This window comes from Saccostrea echinata, unplaced genomic scaffold, assembly GCF_033153115.1.
Source record: "Saccostrea echinata isolate AGI-Se365-2 ecotype Australia unplaced genomic scaffold, CSIRO_AGI_Sech_v1 ptg000040l, whole genome shotgun sequence".
Classification (NCBI taxonomy): domain Eukaryota; kingdom Metazoa; phylum Mollusca; class Bivalvia; order Ostreida; family Ostreidae; genus Saccostrea; species Saccostrea echinata.
In genome coordinates this window covers 323,078-342,963 of record NW_026889789.1, presented here as the reverse complement: position 1 = coordinate 342,963, position 19,886 = coordinate 323,078, and the positions used below count along the sequence as shown (strand labels likewise).

The 19,886-nt window shown below is 31.6% G+C and overlaps 1 pseudogene; it reads right to left on the bottom strand.

Annotated features, from left to right (window-relative positions):
- Window positions 1–14,665: 14,665 nt before the first annotated feature.
- On the bottom strand, window positions 14,666–19,752 carry LOC133200468 (uncharacterized; annotated as a pseudogene).
- Window positions 19,753–19,886: the final 134 nt, after the last annotated feature.

Genomic DNA, 19,886 nt, shown 5'->3' with positions numbered 1-19,886 from the left:
CTTTATCTAATTTAGAGGATTCAAAGTGGATCTTTTTATATTTTGTAGTTGGGCAAACAATAATCTATACATGTAGGTAACGTCGGACACTGGATTTTATGCCGCAATGATCAATAAAGCCTTATGATAGCAAAAATATTTTTTTTCAGATTATTAAAATGAGATTTTTTAGAATAATGTTTAACCTGAGATAATACAATCATTTTTTTTTAAATTTGTAGCAAATATTACATCTTCGAAGAACGCTGACTTCTTTACAAGAAATAAAGAATTAGATATTACAAAACAATCATACAATGCAAATAAATTTTACATTTTACAGGCATTACAAAGGATGCTGCCAAGGCTATTTCTGGAATGAAGCTTTGAATAACTGCACTGGTAATATAAATAATGAAATTTGATTTTCAGCTACATGTATATTTTTAGACGATTGCAATTCAATTCTCTATCTATAATTTACCTTTTTTTGTTGCCTGGAGGAAGGGCATCTATAAGCTAGTGCTCATACATTATCTTCTGTCAGTCTGTCGTCTTCTGTCAATCAAGCATGCATTTGAGATTCTTAACATTTGTCAATGGAAATTTCCCTTACTTTGACGAGTAAGAATATAATTTGAACTAGAAACTTGTTGCGAGTAACGAGAGGTCTTCTGTCATATTTTCCATCCTTGCATTATTGTGTGCCATTAAACATATTTATATACATATTTATGTATATGCTTGTAATAGTGTAACACATAGGAAATGCGCACTTTAAAAGAAATAAGTATCAAGGAAAATATCACAATGAAATAGGTAGGTAGAATTCAACGCAGACATTGAGAAAACATTGGATCAAAATTATTGCTCAAAGTTCATTTTATGCCATTGCAGGCAATATATTTTTTCCTGAGATGACCAGGAACATATTTTATCGTTTAAACTAAACAAGGAGGAGAGATACTCATGAACTCGATTTTTCATTTTTTTTTTCTAGCAAAGAGTTGAAATTTATTACAGATACTCACAGATCAGATGACTGAAGGCCCATAATTCAATGTCAGATTACTTATTTTATTTCCTTAGCAGGACAGAGTATTTATATTTTCGTAAACGGATTGTTCATTTCCAAAAATGCCATCTCCCCAGTCCTTAATTGTCAAATTACCCTAAGAAAGTCATAAATTTCTTTTGAGAAATTGGATAGAAAAGTCTTATTTCTATTAATTTTATATTAAAGTAAATTAAAATAATATCATTTGTCCATTAGATGAATCATTAACACTTTGTCTAAGAGAATGACCAAGATGGATTGAAATTCAACTGCAAAGAAAAATTTCAACCCAATGTTTTCTCCGACGTCCGCAATAAACTCAATGCGGACGTCTAAGAAGACATTCAATTCAATTTAATGTTTTCTCGGACGTCTGCGAAAACATAGGATTGAAATTCTACTTTCAAACAGCATTTCAATCCAGTTTTGAAAACAGATAAATATCTCAAGTTTGTATTTATGAATTATCAAATAAATTATATATTAAGCATGATGAAAAGAATCTCTATAATTCCCGTAAATTTCATCACGAAATACTGAAAAACATTAAAGTTGAAAAATTGGACTATTTTAAGTTCGTTTCCGGTAGCGACCGGAAGTATTGACGACGAACAAAAAATCACGTCCTGGCTAGTATTTATCACTATCTAAAATCCCTGAAAGTTTCACATTGATATCTTTTATCGTTCTTGAGATTATCCGCGGACAAAATGTCATTTTAAATTCAGAAAATGGTCGATAACTTGGCACCGGAAGCGAATTTTCAAATTTTCTCTCGGATAAAATAACTTCCGTAGATAACGCATTAATATTGTTCCTGTAAATTTCATTGATATCCATCCAGTTGTCCTTGAGAAATCACGTGCACAAAATTACATGGGAGGAAAAATAATAATAAGAAGAAACAGTAGAATCACTATAAGGTCTTCCCTGAAGACGGAAGACCTTAATAAAATGTCATTTTAATTTGAAAGCCAGGGTCACTTCATTTCACTGCAGTGTTCGATAATGCATTGTTTTGTTTGATTGAGTTTCGATATTTAACTCTGATTAGCGATTCTGATTGTTCACAACCTATTAATGTTCTGATTGAACATATATTTTATGTTTCCAAAAGCAAAAATGAACTTTGTTTTAAAACTCATATAGGGTTGGGCATCATTTTTTTTTATCTGATATGCCTCTAGTTTAATTAGATCTCTATCTCAAATTGAAGAGAAATTTGGACTTTGTGAATACTTTGCTTTCACTCTTAAGATAATTACCACTAGTATCGATATATGTTGTATACTGAGCTAGTACGTTGTTTTCTTTTCAAAGAATGCATGGATGGATACACAGGTGAGAACTGCAGTCTTGTTTGTCCCTATCCTTTGTATGGAAAGATATGCAGGAAGGAATGTCAATGCGATAAAATGACCTGTAACCCAGCATCAGGATGCCGAGACAATGGTATAAAAAATTTTGAACTGTCACATACATGAATGTTTGTAGATATTGATTAGGAAACTGGAAGTATTTTGAACCATGAGCTTACAAAATTGAAACTAAACCCTACTCTGATATGAGTATAATCGCAGAATCTATATTTTGTTATAGGAAAGCAAAAATATCAGTCCGATCAAAACGTAAAATAAGAGGTCACAATGACACTATGTCATAAAGATTCTGTAAGAATTTCTTTTAATTTAAATCAGTGGTATTGGAGGAATTACGATTAAGAGAAGGGTACCCCTATGTTAGAGATAGAAAGGATGACAGTATCTAAATTTTGCTAGGGGACGCTCAATATGTATATGATCAAAATTAAACATAAATTGTTGTTACAAAATGGCATTATGCAATGAAGATTTTGTGAAAGTTGAATGCATGTATACTCAGTGATGTACACGAAAAAAGGAATTGAGGATAAGAGATTGTTTTCTTAGAGTGTAAAGGATGGACACCCCATCAATATATACACCCTGCCAATTTTTCAAATGAGGGTATAAAAACAAGAGACAAAAATTTTCAAAAGCAGTACATGAATAGGCATTCCTCGGATTTATAAAGGAAGTACAGACAGATGAGCCAAATTTTTCCTCAAATTCAAACTCTTTAAGATTTTTTTTTTGTTCTAAAATATATAATCTCTCTTTATCTGTAATATGAAAAAAATTCAATTACACATTTGTTTGCCGACATAGTTTTATCTATATCCTTTCAGACCCAGAAAAAGGAGGGTAGAATCAGACATTCAACATTAGAATGTGCATTGATAAGAACTTACATTTTGCTATATTTCATATATTTGTGACGCTGTTTACAAAATTTACCCTTTTGTTTCTATAATTCATTAAAATTAATTGCGCAGGTATGCTAAGGCAGTACCCAGATCATATTTCGGCGAATTTAGACTTTTTTCGTAAAATGTAACATTGATAAATCGGAAAAGCCATAGATAAAACATTTACTATAATTATCCATTGTATAGACGTCATTTAGTTTTAGGCTAAAAGAAACACTCCACTACAACGTCATCACGTGATGTCTATAAATAGAAAACTTGCCTTAATGAAAAACTAAAAAGTTCAACACTACCCCGGGGATAATTCAATTCTTTTTGTGAAAATAATAATGTAAAAACATAACTAGGTCATGAAAAAATCTGCTAGAATCCTACTCTCCCGACACAGAAAAAATTATTTCAAAGTTTCGCATGAAACCTTACCAAAATTATCTCATTTTGTACAAACGATCAAGGAATTGTCATCAATTCATGTTAATCACACAATTCTAGCAGCACTTTCCAAGTACCATAGAATACAAGCTTTCGACACAAACAAAAATTATGGCTCAAAGTATGCGGCGTAGTGTTGAACTTTTGCAACTTTGTTGGTATAGAACGACAGAGGAAAGGTTGATCGGGATTTTAAAGCACTGCCTGTGTTCATTATAAGAAAGCATGATTAGAATATATCAGCGTACTTGATCCTCAATCTTTAATTCCTTACGAATCACACATAACATTCTTTGTATATGCTTGAAAACTCCCATTTTACATATTTGTTGACATGAATTCTCGTCACGTTTCATTTTCACTCGGCAAATATTTAATCAATAGTTATGACGTCATGGGTTTGGTATTTAACCCCCCTGATAAATACTTAGCTGTTTATACCACCCAAAAACGATATGATTTTGTTTATATTATGTTTTTGAATGATTCCATTCATTTCTTGGACCTGAAATCAAACTTTAAATATAGATATTAAGAAATCATTATTTCTAAACTTCACTTCACACAGCTTACTTTGACGTCATATTGTAGAGGCAAGTAGTATATCTCTGGGTGTAGCCTTAACATACCCGCGTGATTCCAGTAAAGTAAATTGATACTTAGTCTAGTATATTTGAGACTACTTAAAGGACAGAGGCAACGTAGTTTTTACTTTATTATTATTATTATTTTTTTTTTTTTGGGGGGGGGGGGTATATCCTAATAATAAAGAGTTCCAAAAATAATTTTGTAAAAATTTCACGAATTGGGTTCAATTTTTACTTTATATTGCGTCCTTTGATAAGCTCTTTCGTATGTTCATGTAGAGATAGTTTCAGAATATCTTTGTTTGTAATGGAGAAAATTCGCTACAGAGGTTGCTCATAATGACAAGTGACTCTTAGTCACGTAATAGTGTTTTATACCGTGTACTAGGTTGCATTCTATTAGTGTCTCGGAACGTGTAATTGGGTTTGTAAAGACATTACCCCTCTTTAGAGAACTTTACTCATGTCGGAAGAATTGAAAAATAATTCATTATGCACAAATAAACAAGTCAACATGCCAACATGCGGAAGGACCTGTGTTTGACTGTTTATGAGGCCAAGTCTGATGCCTTAGCCTTACTAATGTTTTATCATTTTTATCTAGCTATATTATGTTGAAGAATGTTTTTCCTACAGAATTTGTTGATAATTTGAATTTTTGGATGATGAAAAATATAGATGAGAAACATGCAATCATTACAAAATCTTATTGATAATTTGTATTTAAGATTTTATCAATGTTTACAGTGAACAAAGGTGCATAAACAGGACATCATTTTCAGCATATTTGATTAGCTTATCCAGAGACAAAGAAAAGCTTAACATCTTTGTTATTAGAAAAAAATCTGAAGAAACAAAAGTGACAGGGAATTTAAAGATTATTCAGTCACTTCAGAATTTTTTCAGGAATATCAAAATATAAATCTACAACAACTTTAAATGTACAGCAACTTGCAGTACTTTCTGTTGTATGTTTGGGTATATGGCATTTTCTTTCTTCAAAGAAAGGTAACTCAGGTATAAACAACTATGCAAATTGGATTTTCCACAAAATTCAAAGAAAAAAGGTTGGTTTCATATGTTGAAAACTTTAGAGTTTCGCATTTAGAGTTTAGGATTAGCTACTGCTGAAATTCTCCTCTGAAGAAAAAGTTGAAGAAATACCAGCTAAAAAGTATGTTTGAGTATTTTGGTATATTTTACATTGAAAAACACCAAATTTTCATCAAATGTTATCTCTTTAAAACACCCGGTAATATATTCTGATTTTTTGTCTAGGAACATTTGATTGATTGATTGTATGTTGTTTAACGTCCCAATCGAGAATTTTTCACTCGTATAGAGACTTCACCATATACCGGTGAAGGGCTTCAAATTTTCACCTTTACTCGGCACTCGGGGCCATCGAGCAGTGAGGGATCTTCATCGTGCCAACGCCTACCGTGACTCGGGGCCTCGGTTTTTAAGATCGCATCCGAAGGACCCGCAACTTTCACTTCAAAGTGCCGAGAGCATGGCGAAGGAACAGTTGTTACCCATTTTTTATCGACTTAGGTCAGTCGCGGCCGAGATTCAAACTCACGACTTCCCGATCACGGAGCGAGCGCTCTACCGACTGAGCTACTGTGAACGGTCTAGGAACATTTGAAGGTACCTTTATTTTAATGAAAGAATATCTTGAAAAATTACCAACCGATAATGTTATCTCTTAAAAACCCCTGGTAGTATGTTCTGATTTTTTGCTTAGGAACATTTGAAGGTACTTTCATTTTAATGAAATAATATCTTGAAAAATTACAAACAGATAATGTATGTTGTAAATTGAAAGTATATAGCTTGAGAAATGCAAATGTACATTAAAAATATGCTATATTTTAAGATCTCCTAGAACAAAATGCACTCTTTAATTTAACAACAAATCAACAGAAAGTTTGAAATATTTCAAAATGTGGAACATTGAACCATGAATTTTGAATATTTCGCAATTCTAAAAAAAAATGTCAATGCCAAAAAAATAAGAAGAGTCAGTATAGGACGTCATAAGTTTTGTCGATATTATTTAAAATATACTTCAAAAGAGAAGATAAGCCATGTCTAGCCAATACTTAATTGATAGGAAGAGATCACATTTTGTGAAAAAAAATATTTTAAAAAATTAATATCCGGTGATGTTAATGCAGAGGGAATTTGGTTGCTCACTATAGTCAGAGCTTAACTATGCTTCCGAACAAGCGTTGTTACACAGGATGTTTCAAACCGTAGTCGAAAATTACCAGACAGCATTCCAGGTAATAATTCTGTAGTCCCATTCGGTTCAAGATGGTGTCCAACAAGTGTTAGAACATGTGATGATGAGGTGAAATAATTTATTGCATAATATATTTGTGTTTATACAGTTTTAAAGAATTAAAACTTACTTCATGTGCATATCTGGATCAAATACACAAAAATGCGTGCATGTAACACAACTCTGTAATGATATGTAGTTGTTAGAACTGTAAGAAATATATTTTAAAACTCATTTTTAACAAAACTCAAATCCCTCAAACTTAATAAATCGAAATGAAAAATAAGGAACACACAGTTGGCTTGCTACCGGTGGGTAGAAAAAATTTTTAAACCATACTTAAAGATCACTGCATTGTTGTAACGAAGCCTTTTTTCTATTCTCCGGGAACACATTCTATGATACACACTTTTCCTGTACATAAACAGCTTATAACATAGTGATACATATATGGTATGTTTAATGGTCTCTATTAACGTCGAGATCCAGTAAATGAAAGATACATGTACCTACAGAATTCTCAAATTTGGGAAACAAGTTCCTTTAATGATGCTTTATAGCTTTAGCTTGGTAAAATAAACTGTATCGGAGCATAATTTGTAAGTAATTATAAACAAGACAAAACAACATAATTTAAACTGTCATTTTTAATAAAAAAAAAAAAAATGAAGAAAACCAGTCATGAATATGAGAGATTTTTTCCATATTAGACAAAGGAAATGTATCGTGGTTGCCTACATTCTCTCAGAAAAAGGAAGTTTTTATGTTCTCAGCCTCCTCTTTTAAATAATATTTAACTGAATGTAGGTATCAGGAGTAATTTTTATATGATTTCGAATTGAATTCCATAAAAATGATTTACTTACTATCGATAGATAAATTCTATTATATTCCTGAAAAAATAGCCGGAAAAGTGTTAAAATTAATAATATCGTCAAAATGGATCTAGAACCAAAAAGACAGACAAAAGTCATTTACTAGATCATCACCTAAAGTCTGAATAAAAACTTTGTGAATTACTGTGAGGTCACTCGACGTAACTACATGTATTTTTATAACATGTAGAAGTGAACATAGATGGAACAGTGCACTCGATAAATATTACCACAAACATGATCAAATTGCTGTTTTCAGAGGGTGTAGGTAAGTATATATATGTAAATAAATTCATTTATATTACTTAAATTCTTTATTTGAATCAATCAATTTGAGAGAAAATTTTATCTATGGCTGTATGATAAGTGGCTAGGTATACACTGTAACAAATGTTGAATTCCTCTGAACTGCCCCAATTAATTTGTAATTTAATATCTTTATATAAAATGAAGAATCGGTTAAATTGCAATTGGAAAATGTCTGTAATTAGTTGAATTTTAGGATTTCAGATATATACCACAAATACACATGCATAAATGTCATAGTAATTGATAAAATTTTAATTTCTAATATCAAATACCGAACGAAAGAGAAAAAACTGACTTTTATAAATTCCCAGATTAATCACACTAAATATATACATAATCAAAATCAAAGACCATAGTAAGCGAAATATTTCAATTCCAATTTCTAACATCAAAGACTGAACGAAAGAAAAACTGGCTTTTATAACTTCTCATATCAAACAAACTATATATAAACACAATCAAAATCAAAGACCAAAGTTTCGGTCGCAGAAAGTGATGACTTCCATAGTGGCTAGGAGCAGACTGTTTGCTAACTCTGACGTCTTCCATACAGGCCAAGAAACCACAAATTCATCCTTGACATCCTCCACAGATGTTAATGCACAAGGTTTCAGCTCATCATTGTTGTCTTCCACAGATGTCAGGAAACCACAAGGTCTAAGTTCATTGTCAGCATTGTCAACATAGTCCAGGAAAATACAGTGGAAAATACAGTGTGCCAGTTCATCATCGATATCATCTACAGAGGATTGATAATGAAAAAAAAACTTCATAATGATAAAACAGATGATGAAACTTCGATGAAGAATGAAGTGAAGCTTCTCATTGATGAAATACAAAAGAGATCTGCTTCATTTCTAAAACAAAAAAATATCATTCTGGATAGTTGTAAGAGGTGTTGCATACAAAGGAATTGAAAGGATATCCTCAATGATCCATCTTGTGCAGCAGCAAAAAGATTCGTGAAATTCCTTTTGGCTAGGAGTTTCTTTATTTATATACATGTAATTAGCCTAAAATCGCGCTTACCTTTTTAACTCGAAATACCATTGAAAGTATGTAAACTAAATCAGACAATTACACCGCTTTTGACTTATATATATATATATATATATATATATATATATATATATATATATATATATATATATATATATATATATATATATATATATATATATATATATATATATATATGTATGTATATGTATGTATGTATGTATGTATGTATATATATATATATATATATATATATATATATATATATATATATATATATATATATATATATATATATATATATATATATATATATATATATATATATAAAGAACTCATGAAATCGTGAGATCATTCTCAATAGCAATTATTGTTCTTTCATTATAAACAGAGATTTCCTGAACTGGACTGCTGACCGTCAATGTAAATTTTCAAATGTTAGAGCCAGGCGACCTTTCAAGACCAAACACTTTCTAAGTTATTGCACCTCACAACAAAGCAATACTGCGGGCGGTTCATGTAATACATGCAGTTGTATTCCTCGCAAATGTAAATATAAGTAATAAACATAAATGTAAAAAAGGTCACTGCGAAATTAACTTGGTGGGTATGTGATCGAATCTACTGAGAAGCATTTCGGCCTTGACAGGATTTGATCACGTGACAAACCATGTTCATTTCCCAATGAACTTTTTAACGTTGCTGTTCATTTCTTAAATAAACAATGACAATCTTGATCATGTACATACACTATTAATGTCCTTTTCTAGAGGAAAGTTAATTTTTCTTTCAAATCACGATAAGGTCTCGAAGGAAAATTCATCCAATGCTGAAATATTAAGTATGCAAAAAGGCAGCCCAATGCATAAGAAATCAAACTTTTTTTAATCATGTCTCTGTATCTATTTAACATGAAATTGCACCGATTTGAATTGAAAAAAAATTCTCGTCTTCATGATGTAAAAAACACCATAATTCTAGACCACCTAAAATGCGAGGAGAATTAATGTTGTGAGCTGCTTTAATATGGAAACTTTACCGGGACTACGAAATAGCTATATTACATAAAGGAATACATTATAAAAATGTTATTAGATACATTATGTCTATAAAAGGTTTACTGCATAACCTTTATAGTTTTACGTACACATGTTTAGAAAAAAACCCTATGATCATAATTTGCATGGTGATGTTGACATTATGTGTGGTAGAAAAATGTTCCTTGTGTTTTAGCATGAACACACACTTTATGTTTTGGGTTGAAATGTCCTCTCAAATACTAAATTGAATGTACTTAAAAAATATGTTATAAATATCCAGATATCCAAATTAGCACGCTCACTTCTCTCATACAATGACTCTAGACAGGAACTATTCAATTCGAATTGAAAGGATCATTGTTTTAGTTGACTCAATTTAATGCACAAAATTATTTTTGTTTACTTTAAATCAATTTTTGGAAACATAAATGAAGAGCGACAAAACAATTTCCGTCATCAAGTGCTATACAACATTATGATCGATTACGTAGTCTATATATGGCATTTCCTTGTTTATCTTGGTGTGATTTTTTTAAGATATGGAATAAATCAACACTTTCTAAGTTATTGAATAATGTTAAATAAAATGAAAGTAGGACGAGCATTACAAATTAAATTGGAACAAAATAGATTCTTTTAACACATGAACTCAAAAGTTACCTCAGAGCATGAACGGCTAAACTCCAACTATAAAAGTATTTATTTATAGTAGGGACATTTCTAAATTATTGTGTTATGCATAGTGGTCAGTTGAAACAAATTGAATCTGACATTTAATCCGAAAAATCTTTTTTGAAATACTTTTCTTACTAACTCAATAAATTAAACCAAAAAAAAGAAAGAAAGAATGCAGTTTATACTTTATTAATGCTCCTGAGTACAATAAGGGGGGGGGGGGTAGGTCAAGTACTTTGAGATAAAGATGTGTAACGATAATGGCCCAAAAAAAAAAAGATTGGTAAGAGAGATCTAAAAATTTATGAAAATATGTTCTATTGATAAATGATTTTTTATTTTTATAATCAAAGAGACAACCAAGGCACAACCGCTAACAATTACATTAAAACACTTAAAGACAATGGACCATTACAGTGAAGTGAATTTCATCCCCCTTGGTTTTAAAATACATTGTAAACATAAAAATATAACGAATTAAAACATGCTTCCCAGTAATAGATTGAATTTTAAATATCCTGAAATTCGATCAATGTTGAACATATTTCCGTATCACAATGAACAAGCTGAATGTACAAAAAAAAACTTATTATAAATAAAAAAAAACACGAAATAATGATTATTGTACTCAACATTATTTGTAGTTTAAACCTTAAAATATGCTACGAGTTCACGTTTTGATTCTTTTATTGGATGTTTTTCTTATTCCATTTCAAATATGTAATGGTGTTCCAATTTGTGAAGGGCAACTTTTTAAAAAATTATTGAACCTCTTTATTAACTTACCAAAGCATATATTTCTCTATTCATTTTATTTCAATTTTAATTGCTCCTCAAAAAAAAAAAAAAATTAAACCGTTCACGGTAGCTCAGTCGGTAGAGCGCTTGCGCAGTGATCGGGAGGTCGTGAGTCTTGGTGCGACTGTCCTTAGATAAAAAAAAATGGCCAGCAACTGTGCCATGCTCTCTGCATTCTGAAGTGAAAGTTGCGGGTCCTTCGGATGAGACCTTAAAAACCGAGGCCCCGTGTCACGGCAGGCGTTGGCACGATAAAGAATCCTCACTGCTCAGTGGCCCTGAGTGCCCAGTATAGGTATAAATTTGAAGCCCTTCACCGGTATATAGTGACGTCTCTATATGAGTGAAAAATTTTTGAATTGGACGTAAAACAACAAACAATCAATCAATCAAAAAAAATTAATGATTTTGATTCTTAATCTGACTGTTAAGTCCATATTTAAAATAGTTATTAAATTTGTTCTAATCCCTCCATATTTAAATTTCTGGCAAGCATGTATTTATGTTGCCAAAAAATAAAACACACATATATACAATTCAAAACAATGGTTTGGCTTTAACTCAATATGCACACTATCATTTGTAAAAACACATTATATATTTCCATATCAGGTTGTGATAATCAGAGAGAGGGAATCTTCTCTTGAAAATATTCAGATTCTTTAAAATAAATTATGTATATCTAATAAAAAAAAATAATATGAAGTTTTTAGCATGGAATTTACACAGTGACACAGGCACGGAACGGGATCTCAATTATTTACATGGAAACCCTCTATTCCTCTTTCTGTTTGTTTTTTTTTTTAGCTCAACCAAGGCTCAAGTGAGCTTTTCGGATTAAAATCGATCCACTGACTGTCGGTGTCGTGGTAAACCTTTTACCATAATGATTTCAACTTTTTCTCTGGAATCATTGGGCCAATGTCGACCACATTTAGCACAGAGTATTACTTTGATCAAGGGATTTCGAGTTTGTTTACCATTTCAACTTCTTCTCCAAAATCATTGGGCCAATTTCGACTACATTTAGCACAAAGTATATTTGGGTAAAGGGATTTCGAGTTTGTTTTAAAATGAAGAGCTACATACTTCCAAGGGAACATAATTACGCAGTAAAGGTTCCAAATGGAAATATCGGCGAATATTTTAGATAGAAAATACATTCTTTACAAGGATGAGTGTTTCTTTTTAGGACTTTACTATTATCGAACAAATGCAATGTGGTTGGAAACTACATGTTGAGTACGATTAGATTTCTTATTTAGACTTGTCACGTGATAGGGCAGTCACGTGAATTTAGCAAATATACCTGAAGTATTGAGGTCATCTATAAATTCTAATATTGCAAGGGCATAACCAAGTTAAAAATCTAAGTTTTTCATATAACTATATTCAACACTGTTTGTATTTTGTGAAAAGTGCTGCGAACCTATATAGATTCTACCATCTAATTGCTTAAATTACATTTGTTAGACCGTATGTTGAATATTTTGCTGGTCAAGTACAATAAATATAGATATAGTTAATTCATTTGAAAGATTTCAACAGGTTCGCAGCACTTTTCAAATATCTTCATACTTCTTGAGTTTATGTGTAAAAGCTTGTCATAATTCATTGAGAGTATGCCCTTGCAATATATCGATTTATTACGACCCTTCTATTACCCTTGAATGAATCTGCATACAAATATACGACAGTATCGCTTGTCTAGGGAATATACGGGAAGTATATGAATAAAATTATAAAATAGACATCGCGTCCAAGTTAATGGCCTCTTATATATCTACAATTTATATTTCATTTAATTACAAAATACATTTTTCATTGTATAAATATAATTTGATCCGCCTCTCACTGCATACAAACTGCGTCAAATTTTTCGATATGACGTCACATTTCCAAGTGCATTGCGATGAGTGAATTGTTTATATATTGTTGTGTGGGATTTAACCAGCAACAATAATGCATGCACTAGTTAGTATTGATATAGTTTAAAGCTATTCAACAGTTTAAAATAACAAATCATTTCATTTTGTGGTAATTTGAAGAACTTATATTTTTGTGTGATGTCATAGTAAGCATTTCCGTATAAATTAGGCCCCGCCTCCTTACTGCAGCCTTAACTGTGCTGCGTAGAAAAAAGCAAAAAATAAATTGGTAAATTTAAAGAAAAAATCAAGAACCTACACAAGAAAAAAAATCTGTGAAAATGGGTGACCAAAGCATTACATGTGTTTATATAGGAAGTATTTTCTTCTCAAGAGCAGAACAGCCATGAAAAATAATATTTAAAGGAAGAATTCTGAGGAAGTGAAGAAATAAGTTTGTTCACAACATTACCACCGGGGTACACAGGGAAAAGTGGCTCGCATGATTTTCACATGATTTTCTTTTTATATAAAAATTATGCGAAAATCATGTGAAAATCATATGAATATTTTTTCATGTGAAAATCATGCGAATTGGTTTGTATGATATTCGCATGATATTTATATAATTTTCATGTGAATTTTTTTTCGTGCGATATTTATGCAATTTGGTCTTCATGTAAAATTCATATGAAAATTATGCGATATTCATATAAAAATTGTATATTATTCATATGAAAGGTAAAAAACAATTCAAGTTTAAGATCTTCAATTTCTTTCATCAACTCTTTTTCATTAAAATTTTACAAACTCTTTATAATGATGTTCAAACTTCTAACTCTTTGTTGTTAAACCCCAATACAATTCTAACAGAAACCACAAGTTGGAGATTGCATCACATCATGTAAAATTAAAGGCCAAAAGCTAAAAATCTAAGTTAAAACTTCATAAATTAGGTAAAAGGGTAAGATAAGCCTACAATGTTGAATTCTTTGCTCAAGGTTCTCAGTAATATTGAAGGGTGATGGCATAAAGTTTACACATTGAACATCAGAGAAAATCTACAATTTCTTCATATTTTAGAAATTTGACATTTGCTTCATTTAAACACAAAATAAGACTCAAAAAATACATACAAACATATTCATCCAAACTGTGTCTGTGTGTTTTGTCTGTGTGTGTGTGTCCATGATCTGATATGAATTCTATACAGCAAATATTCTTCTATAAAATAGCATACTATTTCAATGTCCATAATATTCTTTTCATTTGTATAGTTTTTTTCACAATCACATATGTAAAATTTCAAGTTTTACAGTTTAAAAAAAATCTTCAATATTATGCGTGAACAAATATTACTGTCAAACATTACTGTAAATTGAATAAGAAGGTACAAAGTATACAAAATAAGACAATAACATAAAGCAATCCATAGACATTTAAGGAATAAAAGTTTTATGATATATACCTGTACATGTATATCAATGTTGTTAAACAAATGTACTGCCTGTGTTAATATTCACCAATAATTCTTTTACAAAATTAATGCTCTGAAAACATCTTTTCCCAATATCTACACTCTTGGGACTCTTGGGACCATCTGGAGGTCAATGAAAGTCAATGTCAAAAGGTCAAAATGAATGGTAAGCAGGGCAAGTCCTTGTCATAAGAAATGCGAAATATAAAAGCCCCAGCACCAACTATTCAAAAGTTATGGCAAAGTTAAAGTTTTTCAAATGTAGGTCAAACTCCAATGTCCAAAAATTGTTGGTATCCAAAGGAAGGTCTCATCAAAAGGAAATTTGAGAGCCCTAGTACTAACGCTCAAAAGATATGGCCAAGGTTAAAGTTTTTAAAAAAGTAGGTCAAACTCTAAAGTCCAGGTCAGAAATATTTACACCCATGGAAAGGTCTTGTCATGATAAATATACATATGAAATATGAAAGCCCTAGCACCAACTGTTCAAAATTTATGGCCAAGGTTAAAGTTGGGTAAATTTTTGCAAAAGTGGGCCGTCCAAGGTCAAGAGGTCAAATATGTTGTTACACAAGGGAAGGTCTTGTCACAAGAAATACATATGTGAAATATGAAAGCCATAGCTCCAACCAATCAAAAGTTATGACCAAGGTTAAAGTTTTGCGAACAGACAGACATATGGACGGGAACAGAGCAAAAACTATATACCCCTGAATCTTCAATTACGGGGGCATAATCATTTTACAACAGATGAACTGAACACAGCTGCACTACATTAATCAAAATATTTACATCTGGGATTGGCAAAACTGAATCTGTTTAAAAAATAAACAACATTTTTCTTATGTTTCCAAAATTTCTTTCTCACATCTTTCATCTCTTGCTCAACATGCACACTCACCAAACCATCTTTTACACGACACCCCTCACTCAGACAGTCATGCACCAAACAAATAATACTTAAAATCCTTGAAACAGGAACCACTACAGAATCTTGTGTAATAGCAACTCTCTCCAAGGCTATATCATTCAGTCTTGAGTTGTTCAATGGTGTTAATCTGAAGATCTTTGCCAGATGAAAATGCATGCCTTCAGCAGTTGATATGATCGAGCCATCCCTCTTCAAATAAACCAACTTCTTCCTACATTTTTTATGAAAATTAAGATATCAAAGCCAAATTCGTAACCAACCAGAAACTATAAATAAAGTTCTCTTCAAGGAGAACGATGTATTCAAAGTAATGGTCTTGAAATGTTGACTATTTGAATAAAAGCTGTAATTATTTTAGGAATTCCTACATAAAAATATATCATATTATGATTATGTCTGACTGGGAAAAATCTTTTGAATAATCCATAATTTTCAACTTTTACCTAATTTTTTTCAACACTGTCTTTTTGTTACCTTATTGTCATCTACTCTGTGTAAAATGGAGGCTCCTTTGTTGACCAGCTGTTCTGATTGGGTCTTTATGGAATAAAATTTGCTTCGTTTGGCCCCAGTGAAATCAATATCATTGAAAATCAATGACAACATGTGAACGGTTTCGTCATCAATGAACTCCCACACCAACGATCCATTTTGCCTCTCCATTGCCTTTCTTAGCTTTATAGTGGTAGAGGTTGACTCGTCAGGTAGTGCCAAAAACTGCCTCACCTCTTTACAGGCAGCTGTACTTTGAACAGACCCTGATGCTTGCAGCCTATGAATAATCATAATGCAAAAATGAAATTATAAATCAAATAAACTGTATGCAATCTTCAAAGCAAGAATTGTGGCATCAGATCAAGTTCAACTTTTTCAACAGCCACTTACCAAAGAGTCGAGTCTCATCTACTAAGATTTACTTAACGGTATTTAAATATTACAATTTTTCCACCTCTAATTGTTTTTATGGTTTCATATTTCAATGATTTTAGCTTTTAAAAATTAATGCAAGTCCACATTTCGAACTTAGGCAAATGGCTTGTATATATATGTCTAAACATTGTTAATGAATCCCTTGGAAGTCAATTAAGTTACTGTAAATGTGTGCAATTAGGGTTGCATTACACATTTGGAGTGGACCATCCCTGATCAGCTGTCACACTTTTTTCAGTAGCCTGCTGACCATTTACTTTACTTAAATAATGTAATTAAGTTTCTGTGTAAATGTTTACAAGTAGATAATGTGCAATGTAAAAAGAGTTATAGGAGAAATTTAGTTTACTTTTAAGCAAATGCAAATTAATGTAAGTTCTCACCATTCCTCTCCATTAGGGAAATATAGCCACCTGTTATGACATGGTTAAGTATCTCCATTTCAGCAAAAGCACTAGCTTATCTCTGCTCCTGGCATGCAAATTTTGCTTGAACAGTTGGTCACGAATGCGACCATGCATTTTTTCAAATGCATCTTCCTTATAGCAATCCATGGGGCCATGTGTAAATATGTCATCTACCTGAAATTACCACAAATTTTGAATAGAGTTGTAAGCATTTGACGTGCTTGTAATGCTGGTCTGATGGAGGAAGGGGGGGGTGTATGTAATTTATCAATTGAACAAAAATGATGAAAACAAAATATTACTGATCAATGCATATGAAGAAGATATTGACGGTGCAATTACAATTAATAACCATAGCTTGACTTACTATATGAACAGAAAGATGTGTTTTGACTTTCTGCTGCAGTTGTGGTACATAATTCCTGAGTCCTTGCAAGTATGTATCAGTTTGGTTCTGCAGACTTTCTAAAGAGGTCTCACTAAATTCTTTTGTGCATGTAAGAAGTTTACTGATCTGAAATATAAGATGAAATTTTATAGAGAACAAGACTTCTTATGAAATGAATTCCCAAGCCATGCTGGGTGGGCACAATCAATAGTGTGAAACTTTAATATAGAGACTAAGAAGAAAACTACCTCTGCAAGTTGACATAAAAGGCCTATTTTATTTCTATCCAATCCAACTATGGCAAAATGAAATGGGGCAATCTGAAGCTGAAAAAGAAAAACACATTCCATATTTCAAAAACATTAACAGTCAAACCATGCTATTTTGAACTCGATAGGACCAAGAAAAAGTTAGGAGATATCTGAGGATTCTAGATATCAAGATTAAAATAAGTAGAGAAAATATGGTAGGTAATTCCAACTTGCTTAGTCAAATAAATTCTTGGTATTCGAGATATCACTGTGTTTGTCATTTTGAAGTACAATTGTATTTGAAACTACTCCAAAAGTGGATTACATTACAGTGGTTTTGATTTCACTTTGTCGCTGGTAAAACTCGATCAGTTTGCTACTATTAAATCAGCATTAATGGACGCAAATAAAAAATAAGGAAATAGTTATTCTCTAATTTCAATACACTTACATATGTCTTAATATCTTTTCCTTGGCGACTGTCTATGTATTTAATGGTGTCACTCGACACTTTCGTTCCGAAGGCACTCTGGTCACAGCTTTCAATCAACATGCATAGCTGTTCTTGCTTAATTTCTGGTAAATCTTGTATACAGGCTTTCAATAAATGCTTTCCAATACCAAGGAACAACCAGTGCAGAATTCCAACAGGGATGTCTCTTAAATTTAATAAAAGCAAACAAATCACAATGAAAATGAAGTGTCAATAATCATAGAAAATATCATGATTGATATAATATGTCAAGTCACATTAGTAAATTTTTGACAACTAGATATCAGATAGACGGTCATCATCTCAAATACATGTATGGCATTTAGTAATTTTAAGAATAAAGGAACATGTAAATATAAAATACATTATTTCCTATGCAGCTTGTAACACGAGCTTTGATTGGATACAAAGTCGGGTGTATATTTCCATCCAACCGACTTGATCCGGGGTAAAAGACATGACGTCACAATGCACAGTTTCTCTATGATAAAAACCAAATAACATAATGTCACGATGCATTGTAGGATGTAGAAAATCTTATTGATAGCTTGAAACACATTTGATTGGACTTGTTTACAAAGAATTTATTTGGTTACATAGGAAATAAATTCATTATCCAGGTCCAATCAAGGGTGTACAGGGATTTACCCCGGATTGTATTCCATACACCCTTCGAACCTGGATAACTAATATGATTACTATACAACTATAGCTTTTTGATGAGGTCAATCCCTAGATATATAGACTTAGAGAAACCATATCCACCGAGCACAAAGTGCTTTCTCTTAGGTCTATATATCAATCTAGGGATTGTACCGATTCAAAAGGCTACAATAGTTTTATTATTTTTTTATCAGTCAATTTGAAATGTCTTAAATTCCATATTTCTAATACTCAATACTTTCTCATATAACATGTATAAGGCATTGTTATGTCATTCGCATTAGAACGTCACATTTACAAATAGCAGCTGCAGTATCTGTTTTTAGAAACATCCAGTTTATAAAGACTATTGAGACATCAGTACTATTGTTGCTTCTCAGAAGAACATTTCCAATTTTAGAAACAGCCGCTAGGTTTATAAATTTCTTTAGAAGCTTAAAATAAAAACATCCAGTTTATAAGACTTTTTATACTTGATCATTAACAGTCAATATGTGGTTATAAGGACCCATGTCAAATGATATTGACCTTAGACACCTTTGACTAGGCTTGGTCGATATCACTTTCTGTTTCTTCGGTAATTATGACTTGACATGGGCCCTTATAACAACATATCGACATACACTATATATATATATATATATATATATATATATATATATATATATATATATATATATATATATATATATATATATATATATATATATATATATATATATATATATATATAGATAAAGTCATTACCTATGTGGATTCAAAATGTTCCAAAGAGGGTTTGAATATGGTTTGCTCAGTCCATGATTCTGTCTCATCTCTTTGTTGTTATTCATGGACAAATGACCTAATATTCTCTGGGTTTCTGCAGGATGTCTTTCATCCCCTTTCCATATAGAAGAATCTTTGTCGGAGCCTTAAAATAAGTAAAGCCACTAAAGGTTTAAGATACACAATGTAGGACAAAATGAAAACTAAAACATACACATGTATATATGTGTTTGAGGGTCCCTGGTGGGCATTTATATCCTAAAATTGTTTTAAAAACTTACATAACACCTGGGACAAAATTTGTTTGTGTTCGCTCCCATGTGATTTGATGCTTCAGCCAACATGTTGAAGTCACAGACACACACTGTTATGCAAGGTATGATGG